We start from the raw sequence: 13,275 nt of genomic DNA on the forward strand, positions 1-13,275 counted from the left end.
AATTATTCAAACTACAATTTAACATGTCATAGCTTGGGAACCAGGAATATATTAATTAAAAAATATGCAAACATAGTGGCTTGGATTCAAAGAACCAAGAGTGGAAGGAGAAGATGAATTACTGCTCTGTGAACATTTGCTCAAGCACTAGTGCAGGGGTTCTCAACTTTGGGTCCCCAGATGATGTTGGACTTCAACTCCCATAATCCCCAACCAAAGGCCATTGGGGCAGCAAAATATATATATTGAAAAAGAAGTTGTGCAGAGTCCTGCACAGATGGAAGAACTCTGGATTCAGTATTATTATTATATTTATATCCCACTCTTCCTCTAAGGAGCCCAGAGCGGTGTACTACATACTTAAGTTTCTCTTTCACAACACCCCTGTGAAGTAGGCTAGGCTGAGAGAGAAGTGACTGGCCCAGAGTCACCCAGCTAGTATCATCGCTCAATAGGGATTTGAACTCGGGTCTCCCTGGTCCTAGTCCAGCACTCTAACCACTACACCATGCTGGCAATATGACTTTTCTCATTCTGTGCTCCTTTCCTGGATCAGATCATGAGTTTAGAAATTCTTGAAAGGAACATAAGGGGGAATTATATTGGACTGGCTAGAATGTGTTGTGTGTTGGAAGTATGGAATAGTGGGGAAATTAGCTGGTGGGTGTTCTGTAGCTTGCACTAAATGTTTAACGGTGGGAATGCTGCCTCGCTACCTTGTGCCTGGAATATGACAACTACAAACATCACAACAAAAGTTACATTTCCATGCAGGAGTGCACTTCGGAGAAACCTATAACAACTTTGGATGATACTGGAACAATAACATGTTTCATCTGTATGTGAATGCATAACTATGCCCCAAAAAGTGAGGGGAGGAAATAAAGCAGGTCATATTCCCAAAATGCTTAAGTGGGGGGTCCTACTTGAGAGCCAATGTGAGATGATAAAATGCTAGATTTGGACCATTAGGTTCTGGGTTCAAATCCCCACAGCTACAAAGCTCACTAAGTAGCTTTGAACAGGTCTATCCATGGAGTCTTGTCTAACCTACCTTATCAAGGATACTAAATTGCCACACACTAGGGTGATTCACACAATGATTACTAGTAGGAGATGCCTCCTACCCCTAGTTTGTGAGCTGTACGCACTCCTGATATTTGATCATCTGCGAGGGGAAAACAAGGTCAGTGGTTCTTTCTGTGATAAGCACCTTCTCTGTCGTGAACCCTGTCACCTATTAAGATCATCTGGAGAGGTCCAGCTATGGTTGCTGCCAACTCGGGACTGGGCTTTGTGGCTACCTCAGGGCTTTGGAACTTGCGGCCTACTGAAATAAGAGAGCATCTCCTCTGATTGTTTTAAGAAGGACCCTGAAGACATACCTATTTTCCAAGGCCTTCAACTGAGACCAAAATTTTAAATTCTATTATGTTTTAATTCTGTACACCACCTAGAGATTTCAATATTAGGCAGTATATGCATTCAATAAATTAAATAAATAAACAGGAGGAGGGGTTTTCCTCCTACCTCTTTCAGCAGCTGGGTACAGTACCAAATAGCGTGTGCCCTAATTCTTAATGGTTTGCTGAAAACTAAATCCACAAGACTTTCATTGTCTTTGTATAACATCCTCTGCTAAGCAAAATATCCCCACCCACCCCCACTCTGTGATAAGGAAGCTCAAATATAATTGGATTCAGTTATAAGGAAGCTCAAATATAATTGGACTCAGTTATAATTGGATTCAAGGTAATATAATTGGACTCAAATGAAAATTGGTTTGCATATATCTGCATTGGTGGGCATTTGACTTCCAGAAGCTAGTAATTCTCTTACTGCTTTTGGCACAGTGCAAATACAGGTGAAACTCGGAAAATTAGAATATCGTGCAAAAATCCATTAATTTCAGTAATGCAAATTAAAAGGTGAAACTGATATATGAGACAGACCCATTACATGCAAAGCGAGATAAGTCAAGCCTTAATTTGTTATAATTGTGATGATCATGGCGTACAGCTCATGAAAACCCCAAATCCACAATCTCAGAAAATTAGAATATTACATGGAACCAAGAAGACAAGGATTGAAGAATAGAACAATATCGGACCTCTGAAAAGTATAAGCATGCATATGTATTCAGTACTTGGTCTGGGCCCCTTTTGCAGCAATTACTGCCTCAGTGCGGCGTGGCATGGATGCTATCAGCCTGTGGCACTGATGGGGTATTATGGAAGACCAGGATGCTTCATTAGCGGCCTTCAGCAATTCTGCATTGTTTGGTCTCATGTCTCTCATCCTTCTCTTGGCAATGCCCCATAGATTCTCTATGGGGTCAGGTCAGGCGAGTTTGCTGGCCAATCAAGCACAGTACACTGTATACTTTTCAGAGGTCCAACATTGTTCTATTCTTCAATCCTTGTCGTCTTGGTTCCATGTAATATTCTAATTTTCTGAGATTGTGGATTTGGGGTTTTCATGAGCTGTACGCCATGATCATCACAATTATAACAAATTAAGGCTTGACTTATCTTGCTTTGCATGTAATGGGTCTGTCTCATATATCAGTTTCTCCTTTTAATTTGCATTACTGAAATTAATGGACTTTTGCACGATATTCTAATTTTCCGAGTTTCACCTGTAGGTGGGCCAAAGAGGCAGGGACAGACTAACTGGATCCCTGCAGATGAAACAAGGAGCTATACAGAGAGTTTGAGCTCCACCTCTGATTGCTGGCCAAAAGTTCCTGTGACTTTTACCAGACACTCAGGCTTTCCTCCACATCCCTGAAGGGTAGAAATGCTCTGTTGAAATGAAATCATTCTGTTCCAGCTCCCAGCTTCAGTGCTTGCACAGCAGTCTTGACTGTTGTCATCCTGTTCCAGCTGACAGGTGTGGTTACATGCTTCTTCCTGATGAGGTACTGATATTAAATTACTTAGCAGAATAATTAATTCCCAAATAACACTTAGATCTGCTGTTGTCTTGGCTCTCATTTCCTCAGCCCTTTCTCTATAGCTTTAGTTCTTATCTTATACATTGGGCAGGATCAAGACCCAAGTCCCCTTGAAATTAATAGGACAAGTTAGTTTTGGACTAACTTGTCTTTTTATTTCAATAGTGCTTAGTCATGGCTTGGTGTGCATCTTGACTGGTTTGTAATGTTAAGGAACCTATCAATGGTTGCTTTGAAGACATACATTAGCATTTATTTTAGATCAGAGTTTCTCAACGTGTAGGTCCCCAGATGTTATTGGACTTCAACTCCCAAAATTCCCAGCCCCAGTGGCCTTTGGTTGGGAATTATGGGAGTTGAAGTCCAATTACATCTGGGGACCCACACGTTGAGAATCCATGTTTTAGATGACATCTCACATGCCAGGACTTAGCTTCCACCCAGTGGATTGATACAAAATTCTCAACCATTTATTTTTCTTTTAAGTTACTGTTTTATGCAATGCCATGTTTGTGGTGGTATGTAATGTTGCCCACTGGTTTTGCTGTTAAGCCTTAAGTGAGACAATGATGCTAAGCCGACAACTGGTGACCTTAGGAACATAGGGAGCAACCTTGTACCAAGTCAGACCATTGGTCCATCTAGTTTAATGTTGTCTATACTGACTGGCAGCAACTTCTCCAAGGTTTACGTGCTGAGACAGACTCCTGCCTATCTGGAGATGCCAGAGATCGAACCTGGAACCTTCTGCATGCAAAGCAGATGTTCTACCACTGAGCTATGGCCTCATCCCCAATAGAAAACTACCTTACAATGAGACAGACCACTGGTCCACCTAGCTCTGTACTGTTTACACTGATGGAAAGGTTACAGGCAGGAGTCTGTCACACAGCTATCCAATGCCAGGGACTGAACCTGAGACTTTCTGCATTTCTTTTTGAACTAACCTCTCAAAAGTTTTTCTGCCACATCAAGCTACACCACTAAGCAGTGAGGGAAGGGACAGGTCTGTCTGAGTACTGAGCCTCTCAAGGGAAATGTGATTGATCTCATCCTACAGGAGTAAAACCACTTTTGCCTCATCTCTAGGTCCTACTCACTATCAACACTACTGTCTTGTCAGAACTAAGCATCAAGCCTTCTCACAACCATATGCAGATAAGCTTTAAAAAGGGCCATCACTCTTACAGTCCTGAATAAATCTAGTTAGTTTAGAAATGTGTCTGCAGTGTCTTTCAGTAAGAAAGGAGGACAGATCAAGATGTAGTAAGAGGAAGGCAGATACTCCCTATGCAGTCAGACTCCATCCCAACTTCTGAAATGGCAGGGGCAGAAACTTCAATGGAAACCAAAATGGGGATGTGAAGTTACTATAGTGATCAGTCACTGACCAGCTCCTCCTCTCCCCTAAAAAGTTAACTGGAAGTGAACCCTGTTCTAACTGACAGGCCGGTGAACTCCAGAGTTCAGCCAATCAGCACACCAAGTGGGTGGGACCGAGAGAGCCATAACTGTGAAAGAGAAGGAAGAGCTTCTTTGTTGGAAGACGCTAGGCTGAAGGTGAGGGAAGGACAGGCAGAAAGGCTATGTGAGGAGCAATGGAGTTTTGCTCCCTCATGGTCAAAAGCTAGCTTGGAGATTTCTCTCATGGAAGGACCTCTGCAGCTCCTTGAAAGACAGGAGAGCAGGAAACTTGAATCCTCATCTAGGAATTGGTGAGTTCAAGACAAAGGACACCAGGACTTTGGCTTCTGGAAGTTTAGCCTAGGGAACAGTTTGTTAGTCAGATTTTGCATTAGAAACGTATATTGCTTTTGTGTGCTTTGTAAATCTCTGATCTTGTTCTTGGATTGTCTGTCTGTAAGCTTTTAAAGGTGCTTTCATATTTACTCACATTCATGTTCTTTGCAACTGAGTAACCACGATTTTTAAATTGTACCACCCCAATATAATCTGGGGTGCTTTTTGAAGTATTCTTGTAATCACTGAATATTTTTACCTGTAACTAAAAGTTGAGAGAGCCTCAGACCAATGCAATCTGTAGCATTTGAATAACGGGTGTTGTTGTTGTTGTTGTTTTGTTCTTTGCAATTTTAAAAGGCCTTTCTGAGTGGATTTTTGACTCAGGAAATGGGGGGGGGGCTGAAGGAGGTTTCTCTGATGCAATATATATTCATATGTTCAGCAACTACCGGTTTTCTCACCACGTGTAAGCTTGCACGTGGAAAGTTTTTGTATTCTTTTCCAGTAGGAAAAGGAGAGTTTCCCTGGGATTCCACTCAAGCCCGGGCGAGGTAGTGGTGGTAAACTCTGTCAATTAATTGGGTGGCAGTGGGGGGAAAGGGCAGCCTAGATCCTACCAAGATTAAAGGAAAGTTTTGGGAGAAGCCTTTGCTCAGAAAGCATGGAGGGGATGGTTCAGCATTTTTCTTCCCCTCACGTGGGCTTGCTCTGAGATAAAGACTGGTAATCCGCTACAGTGATGAAGACTCAAAATAAAATTTAAAAATTGTAGATAGGAATGTAATATGCCCAACATGATTTGGCATGTAGAGAGTCTTCAGAGGCACTAAAATAAATAATAAGGACTATATTGGAGCCTATGAATCATTGTTTGAAATTGGTAATAGACTGGACATGGGCAAAACCCCCTGAAACTTAAGGCAGAAATGCTCCTAGTCAGTAAAGCAGCAGATGTGATAGGGACTTGGACTGTTTTGGATAGGGTAGCGTTCCCCTTCAAAAATTTGGGAGTATTTCTGGATCTTATACTACTTTGGGACTCTGAAGTGGAGGTGGTAGCCAAGAGCATCTTTTGCTCAACTTTGGCAGGTGCATCAGCTGCACTCATTTCTGAAAAAAGTGGCTCTGCCCATTGTTACACATGGCTTAGACATAAGAAAATAGGAAGCTGCCTATACTGTCAGACCATTGGTCTACCTAGCTCAGTATAGTTTCTACACTGACTGACAACAGCTTCTCCATGGTTTCAGGCAGCTGTCTTTCCCATCCCTGCCTGGAGATTCCCAGGACTGAACCTGAGCTATGGCCCCATCTTCTAAGGGGAATATCTTATAGCAGACAACACTCGCATGTCACCAAGTGCAAACTAAGGTAAACCCTGCTTATCAAAGGGGACTATCCATGCCTTTCTCCACACTCCTTTACATTGAGACAGAATCAGTGCAACATAGTATATGGGGCTGCCTTTAAAGAGTGTTTGGAAACTCTAGCTAATCCAAAGTGCAGCTCTAAAGCTTTTAACTGGAGCCAGTGGTATGGGCCATATTACTCTGTTTCTATCCCAACTTCATGGGCTTTCAGTTCATTTTCAGGTGCAAGGTGTAGAATCCAAGGTAAAGCGGTATGTGCAAGGATAAGGCAGTGGAGTGGAATCAGGAATATTCATAGTTTAATGAAATAGATATTATGTACAGAGAGGCAAGAGCAGACTGCTTTTCAATGCTCTTGTTTCTGAGCGTTTGTTAGCCTTGCCTCTACTCCAAGACTAGAATGCAAGAAACTAAAGCTTCACTTAAAAGCTGGCCTGGACCAAGAAACAGGGATGTGCACAGAACTGGCGGGAGGATAACTTGAAGGGTGGGGGAGGGTGCACTTAACACCCCTGCCCCACTGCATTTCCCCTGCCGGTGCCGCTCACTTAAAAACCGGTCCAGAGGGACAGCAGCAAACCTCCCTGCCACTTTGTCCTCTCCCTGGACAGGAAGTAAGCAGAAATAGTCCATGCACATGTGCACGTCTCTCCACGTGCCCCCATTTAGGAGGGAGACCACACCCCTGCGCCTGATGTCCCATGTGGGAGTGTGGCTAGCCAGCCCCCTGCATCTGATATTGGGGGGCAGGGCCAGGGGGGCTGCAGCAGCAGCAGAACATGGGCCACCGCCAGCCTCCCTCTGCTTCTGAGCATGCAGATGCTTTTCCCAGAGCAGCCCCATCCCAAAGGGAATATTTTACAGTGCTCACACGTCTCCCATTCAAATGTAATCCAGGATTGATCCTGCTTCGCAAAGGGGACAATTCATGCTTGCTACCACAAGACCAGGAATTAATGAAACTAGTACCTATAATTTCAGTGGGAGTGCTCATAACTAACTTAGTATGGCTGTTAGCCTGTCTTATAACTGTAACATTTAATTACAAAAAATATAATTTTTATTACAAAATCTCTGTGGGGTACCTGAGCTGAAGGTTTGTGACAGAAGGGGTTTACTTGTTAAACCAAAGTTAGGACTGCCTGCCTTAAAGCAAGAGTTCTCAGACTTGGGTCCCCAGATGTTGTTGCACTACAACTCCCATCATACCCCCCATTGGCAGTAATCAATTGTGACTGGGAATGGTGGGAGTTGTAGTCCCACTCCACACCATCAGCAGACCCAAGTCTGAGAACCCCTGCCTTAAGGATTGCGTCCTTTGCAGTCAGCTGGGAAGGCTCTTTTGCATGTCCTACCACAGGCTTGGTTAGTAGAAATGGAGGAAGAGGCCTTCTCCTCTTAACTGAAAACAGGCTGTCAAGTAGAGCCTTGTTTTTATCCTTTTGTTCTATTGTTACTCCAACTCAGATATATAATTAACCCCTTTCGTGTAGCTATACATACCTACCTACCCTAATCCTTATGTTTGAGGAACTTCAATAACTTCAATCGGAGAAACGTCTTGAAAAACACAAGCATGAAGTTTCAGGTGAAAAGGTTACAGGTAAGGTCATCGGTTTCTAGGCCAGAGCTGATTCAGATGGCTGAAGGAAAGAAGGGCTGGTTTTATTCTTATATCCACAACAAACACATAAGCAAATGGTGTGCATCATCCACAATCTCAGAAACAGTGACAAGACACAATACTAAAGATAATGCCAAATCTGTCTTTTACCTAATCTCTAGACTCTCCAAGTTGTATCCCAAGAAGTTTAGTTGTGACTAAGCATCACTTAAATCAATGAGGCAAGTAAGTTGTGGCTAACTTAATCCCCATTAACTTCAATGTGACATTGTCATAATTTAGGAATATTTACTTTTTTATTTAGGAACATTTATATATCACTTTTTAAAAAATCAGAGCAGTTTACGTAGGAAGAAGAAGAAGATAGTTCCCTGTTGCCAAAGGGTGCACAACCCAAAAAGAAGCACAAGGGAGATACCCAGCAACCGCTACTGGAGAGATGCTAGCCTATGCTGGGCTGAGTAGGGACAGTTACTCTTCCCCTGTTAAGTATAAGAACAGCCCTGCTGGATCAGGCCCAAGGCCCATCTAGTCCAGCATCCTGTTTCACATAGTGAACATAGGAAGCTGCCATATACTGAGTCAGGCCATTGGTCTATCTAGCTCAGTATTGTCTTCACAGACTGGCAGCGGCTTCTCTAAGGTTGCAGGCAGGAATCTTTCTCAGCCCTATCTTGGAGAAGCCAGGGAGGGAACTTGAAACCTTATGCTCTTCCCAGAGCAGCTTCATCCCCTGAGGGGAATCTCTTGCAGTGCTCACACATCAAGTCTCCCATCCAGATGCAACCAAGGCAGACCCTGCTTAGCTATGGGGGACAAGTCATGCTTGCTACCACAAGACCAGATGCTGCTAGAAGCCTACAGGCAGAAGTTGAGGGCATGCCCTCTCCTGCTGTTACTCCCCTGCAACCGGTACTCAGAGGCGGCCTATAGCCCTCCAACTAGTAGCCATTAATAGACCTCTCCCCCATGAAGTTATCCAAACCCCTCTTAAAGCCATCCAGGTTGTTGGCTGTCAACACATCTCGTGGCAGAGAATCCCACAAGTTGATTATGCATTGTGTGGGGAAAGTACTTCCATTTGTTGGTCCTAAATTTCCTCACAATCAATTTAATGGGATGACCCCTGGTTCTAGTGTTATGGGAGAGGGAGAAGAATTTCTCTCTATGCACTTTCTCCACTCCATGCATTATTTTATAGACTTATATCATGTCTCCCCGCAGTCGTCTTTTTTCTAAACTAAACAGGTGCTCTAGGCCCCTGATCATCTTGGTTGCTCTCTTCTGCACCTTTTCCAGTTCAATAAGGGACTCACCACATGCAAGATGCCTCTGCCCTGTTTGCAAATCTATAACTAACTTGCTTTGGAGACAACCCTCCTTTTAGAATAATATTTTTATTAACAATGCACCTTAATAAATATATGTAGATATTAATCAGAGGTTAAGTCAAGTTTTGTTCATTCAGAAACTCCCTCACCACCAGCACTTGTTTCTGGAACAGGATAGCTGTTTGCTTGGCAGACAACTTTTTACACAGCAATTTAGGACAAGAACTGAAGATCGGAGCCGACGCCAAGTGAAACCACAGGGAGGATGTAGAAGGGAGGATATCTGTTGAGATCTTGGCCAGGATGCCTGGGGAGAAAAATGCCATGAGAAATATTCTGGGGTGAGGGTGCCTGGAAGGGATGCAGGGTGGATTAGGCATCTGCAGCCTCCAGAGCCAAGGAGAGAACCGGGAAATCACAGAGTGGCTAAGATCTGCAGCTCAGAGGCAGGCGTGTCGCTTTGTGTGTTGGCAAACTGCTGCAGTACAAGGACAGGTGTGTTTTCCTTTCTTTCTCTGCCCAGATGACATGTCCTTTCATGTCAAAATGGAGATCAAAGTGTGTGGGGGGGGGGGAATTGCAGACAACCGAAACAGCCTTGTGAGAACAGGAACTGCATAATTGCCCATGGGACACTTTGAACATGTGATGGCATTTGGGGCTCACAGTGAACTCCAATCTCCTAGTGTATCCTTTTTAAAAAGGGTTCCAGTGCATACTTTCTTAGTATCAAATTGTACACTCTTCTCAACAGACTGCATTGCACCACACATTTTAAAGCACACATCCGCACACTGGATGAGGAGCTGCTTTCCCCCCTGCACTAGTTATATGTATGAGAACTGGAGAACATATGAACATAGGAAGTCATACTAAGAAGGGGTGTAGCTATAATTGAGCCAAGGGGTTCAAAGAACCCCAGGCCACCAGCAACACCCCTCCCTATTTTCTTCATTATCTCTCTCACTCCAAGGGACTGCTGGAGAGAGGGGCAAACATGGGGCCCCTCTCCCCTAGCTACGGCCCTGATTCCAAGTCAGACCATTAGTCCATCTAGCTCTGTATTGTCTATACTACGTTACAGCAGCTCTCCAAGCTTTTCTTCAGGCAGGAGTCTTTTTTTTTCATCCCGACTTGGAGATGCCAGGGATTGAATCTGGGAAATTCTGCATGAAAGCAGATGCTCTACCACTGAACTACAGCCCCATCCTCTAAGGGGGAATATCTTACAGCAGGCAGCACTCACATGGAATCACTCACTAAAATGCAAACTAACATGAATCCTGCTTAGCAAAGGGGATAATTCATGCTTGCTACGCCTTAAGCGGCACAGTGGGGAAATGCTTGACTAACAAGCGGAAGGTTGCTGGTTTGCATCACCTCTGGTATGTTTCCCATATTATAGAAAACACCTATATCGGGCAGCAGTGATATAGGAAGATGCTGAAAGGCATCATCTCATACTACATGGAAGGAAGCAATGGTAACCCCCTCCTGTATTCTACCAAAGAAAACACAGGGCTCTATGGATGCCAGGACTCGAAATCGACTTGATGGTACACTTTACCTTACTGCAAAACCGGCTCCCCACGTGCCCTAAATAAGAAAAGCATCTTCTATTCCTCAAAGCATCTTGCAAACCTTTAAAATGGAGCACATGTAAGCTTTCATATTGGAATGGTGAGCAGAGGGACATCAGGAAGGACAAGCAATCTGTGTTGAACAGCTATCCACTGGTGAAAGAATAACTAGATGTCGTAATGCAGATCTGGATGTTGGTTTTAAAGAGTCATGTCTCCTTGAAAATATACTGTAAGTTGCTGAGGAAGGACACTGATTGAAACACATTTCAAGATCAACAACCAATTTTATGTATATTTTTTCAGGGTGCAATGAGATGTGATCTGTACATGTCAGTCAGAGCATTCAAAATATCACTTCACTACACCAGGGCTTCCCAACCTTGGGTCCCAGATGTTGTTGGACAACAGCTCCTATGTTCGTCAGTCACAATAGCATTTGGTCTGTTTTCAGTTAAGAGGAGAAGACCCCCTTTCCTAGCTTCCACCAACCAAGCCTCATCCCATGGGGGGATATGCAAAAGAGCCCTCCTAGCTGACCAATGAACATAGGGACATAAGAAGCTGCCTTATAACAAGTCAGACCATTGGTCCATCTATCTCAGTATTGTTTACACTGACTGGAACCACTCTCCATGGTTTCAGGCAGGAGTCTTTTTGCAGCCCTACCTGGGGCCTTCTACATGCAAAGCAGATGTTCTACCACCAAGCTACGGCCCCATCCTTTGATAATTGTGGCTGGGGGGTGATGGGAGTTGTAGTCCAACAACATCTAGGGACTCAAGGCTGGGGATCCTTATGCTACACCACACATTGCCTGGAAAAGTCAAATTGTAATGTCTTTGCCACCTAAAAAGTGTCTATATAATTCAGGAGTTATTCCCAAGTACTTGGAAGGCGCTTATATGGGCCCTGTGAAAAACAACACTTGGTGTATTGTAACCTTTTTCATCGAGTGAAAACTAAAGGTGATGAGGCTCTGGAACCATACCCTCTGCTCCGGAAACATAATCGCCTAATACTGGGTATGATGATCATTTATTTTTTCAAATTATATATATGATTTCCTATTGCATACTACTTAAAGCATTGTAGACCAACCTAAAGAACAAAAAAAGTTCAAAATCACTTATAAAATCTTAAACACCACCAGTTCAGCTGGATCCTTTTGCTGTTTGGCTCTCCCTGTCCCAGAACTTTTTATTTTATTTATTTACTTAACATATTTTTATACTGCCCAAAACGTGTGTCTCTGGGCGGTTTACAATTAGAATCATTTAAAACATCAAATCAATTAACAATTAAAATCATTTAAAACATTTTAAACCCAGAATTAAAAATTTTAAAACTATTTAAAAAACTATAAACTTTTCCTCCGCAGCAGTCCATCTGGCTGAAGGAGAATTGATGCACAAAGGCCTGCTCTGCTGACTTGGCTGGGAACAACTGCCACTGAGGAAATGGATTTAATAGATTTCTATCCTGACTTCTTGGCATGATGCCTCACAACAAAAGTGAAACAAGTTGTTCTGGTCAGAACTAATCTGCCTACTTTACTTTCACTCTAATCTTAATTGATAATTACCATCCTCACAAGTTAACCCCTTACAGCCTTAAACATTCACACATCTGCCATCTTGAATCAGGGCAGATGACATCATCACAAATTATACCATTGAGGTGTCCCTATGTATAAGACTCTTTTTGCAGAGCAAAGTGCCAATGTGCTTACCAATGCAGGAAATAATTTCTCCTTTATACATGCCCTTTTGGTTATATCCCATAACTTTGGGCTCAAAGGAGAGTTTTTATAGTTGCCAGACAAATCATACTTTGTCTTGGGACATTCTCTATGTTGCCTGTCGCCCACGAACATTTTCTGGCAACAAAAGATGGTTCTTCTTTAAAAAGAGGCTTACAACTATACTGTTTTTAGAGTGCTTCAGTAATAAGTAATACTAGCTCAACCCACCCAGAGCATCTGTGCACTAGTACTTGATTGCTCTCCTCACCCCGGAGCCCCCCTCTCCTGAGCCGCACTCCTGCTCGTCCTCCTCCATCCCGTTGCTTCCATCCACCTCACCCCTCTTGGTCATTCCTCCATCCCTTTATTCCATCTCCCTCACCCCTCTTGGTCACGGCTGCAACATTGCTGGCACCTATTGGCCAAGTTGCAGCCCCCTATCCCCAGAAACCTCCCCACCCACACCTTGCTCCTCCTCACAGGAGCAGCAGCAGTGGTTGACCAGGCCCTTCCTCACTGCTGCCACTGCCATGGCCGCTCATTCCCCTCAGGCCGCTAACAGACCCGGGCCTGTCCCTTGCCTGACTGCTTCCCCCCCGCCCCGCAATGGCCTTGGTAGCCCCAAACAACAGCGGTGGTTGACTGGGCCCTTCCTTGCTGCACTGCCATGGCCACTCATTCCCCTCAGGCCACTGACCAGGCTGGGGCCCATCCCTCACCCTTCCTTCTCTCTCTCTTCCCCTCCCTTCTTTTTCTCTCTTTCTCTCCCCTCCACTCACTCTTCCCCAGTGTTTTTCTTCCCCTCCCTTCTTTTTCTCTCTCTTTCTCTCTCCCTTCCTGAGTTAACAGATCTTGTTCATCTTGTTTCCTCATCTAATTAACACAACAGACTTTTTTTCCTGAAGGGGCTCTTTCCTCCCTCAGGAT

This window comes from Hemicordylus capensis, chromosome 6 (genome assembly GCF_027244095.1).
Source record: "Hemicordylus capensis ecotype Gifberg chromosome 6, rHemCap1.1.pri, whole genome shotgun sequence".
NCBI lineage: Eukaryota > Metazoa > Chordata > Lepidosauria > Squamata > Cordylidae > Hemicordylus > Hemicordylus capensis.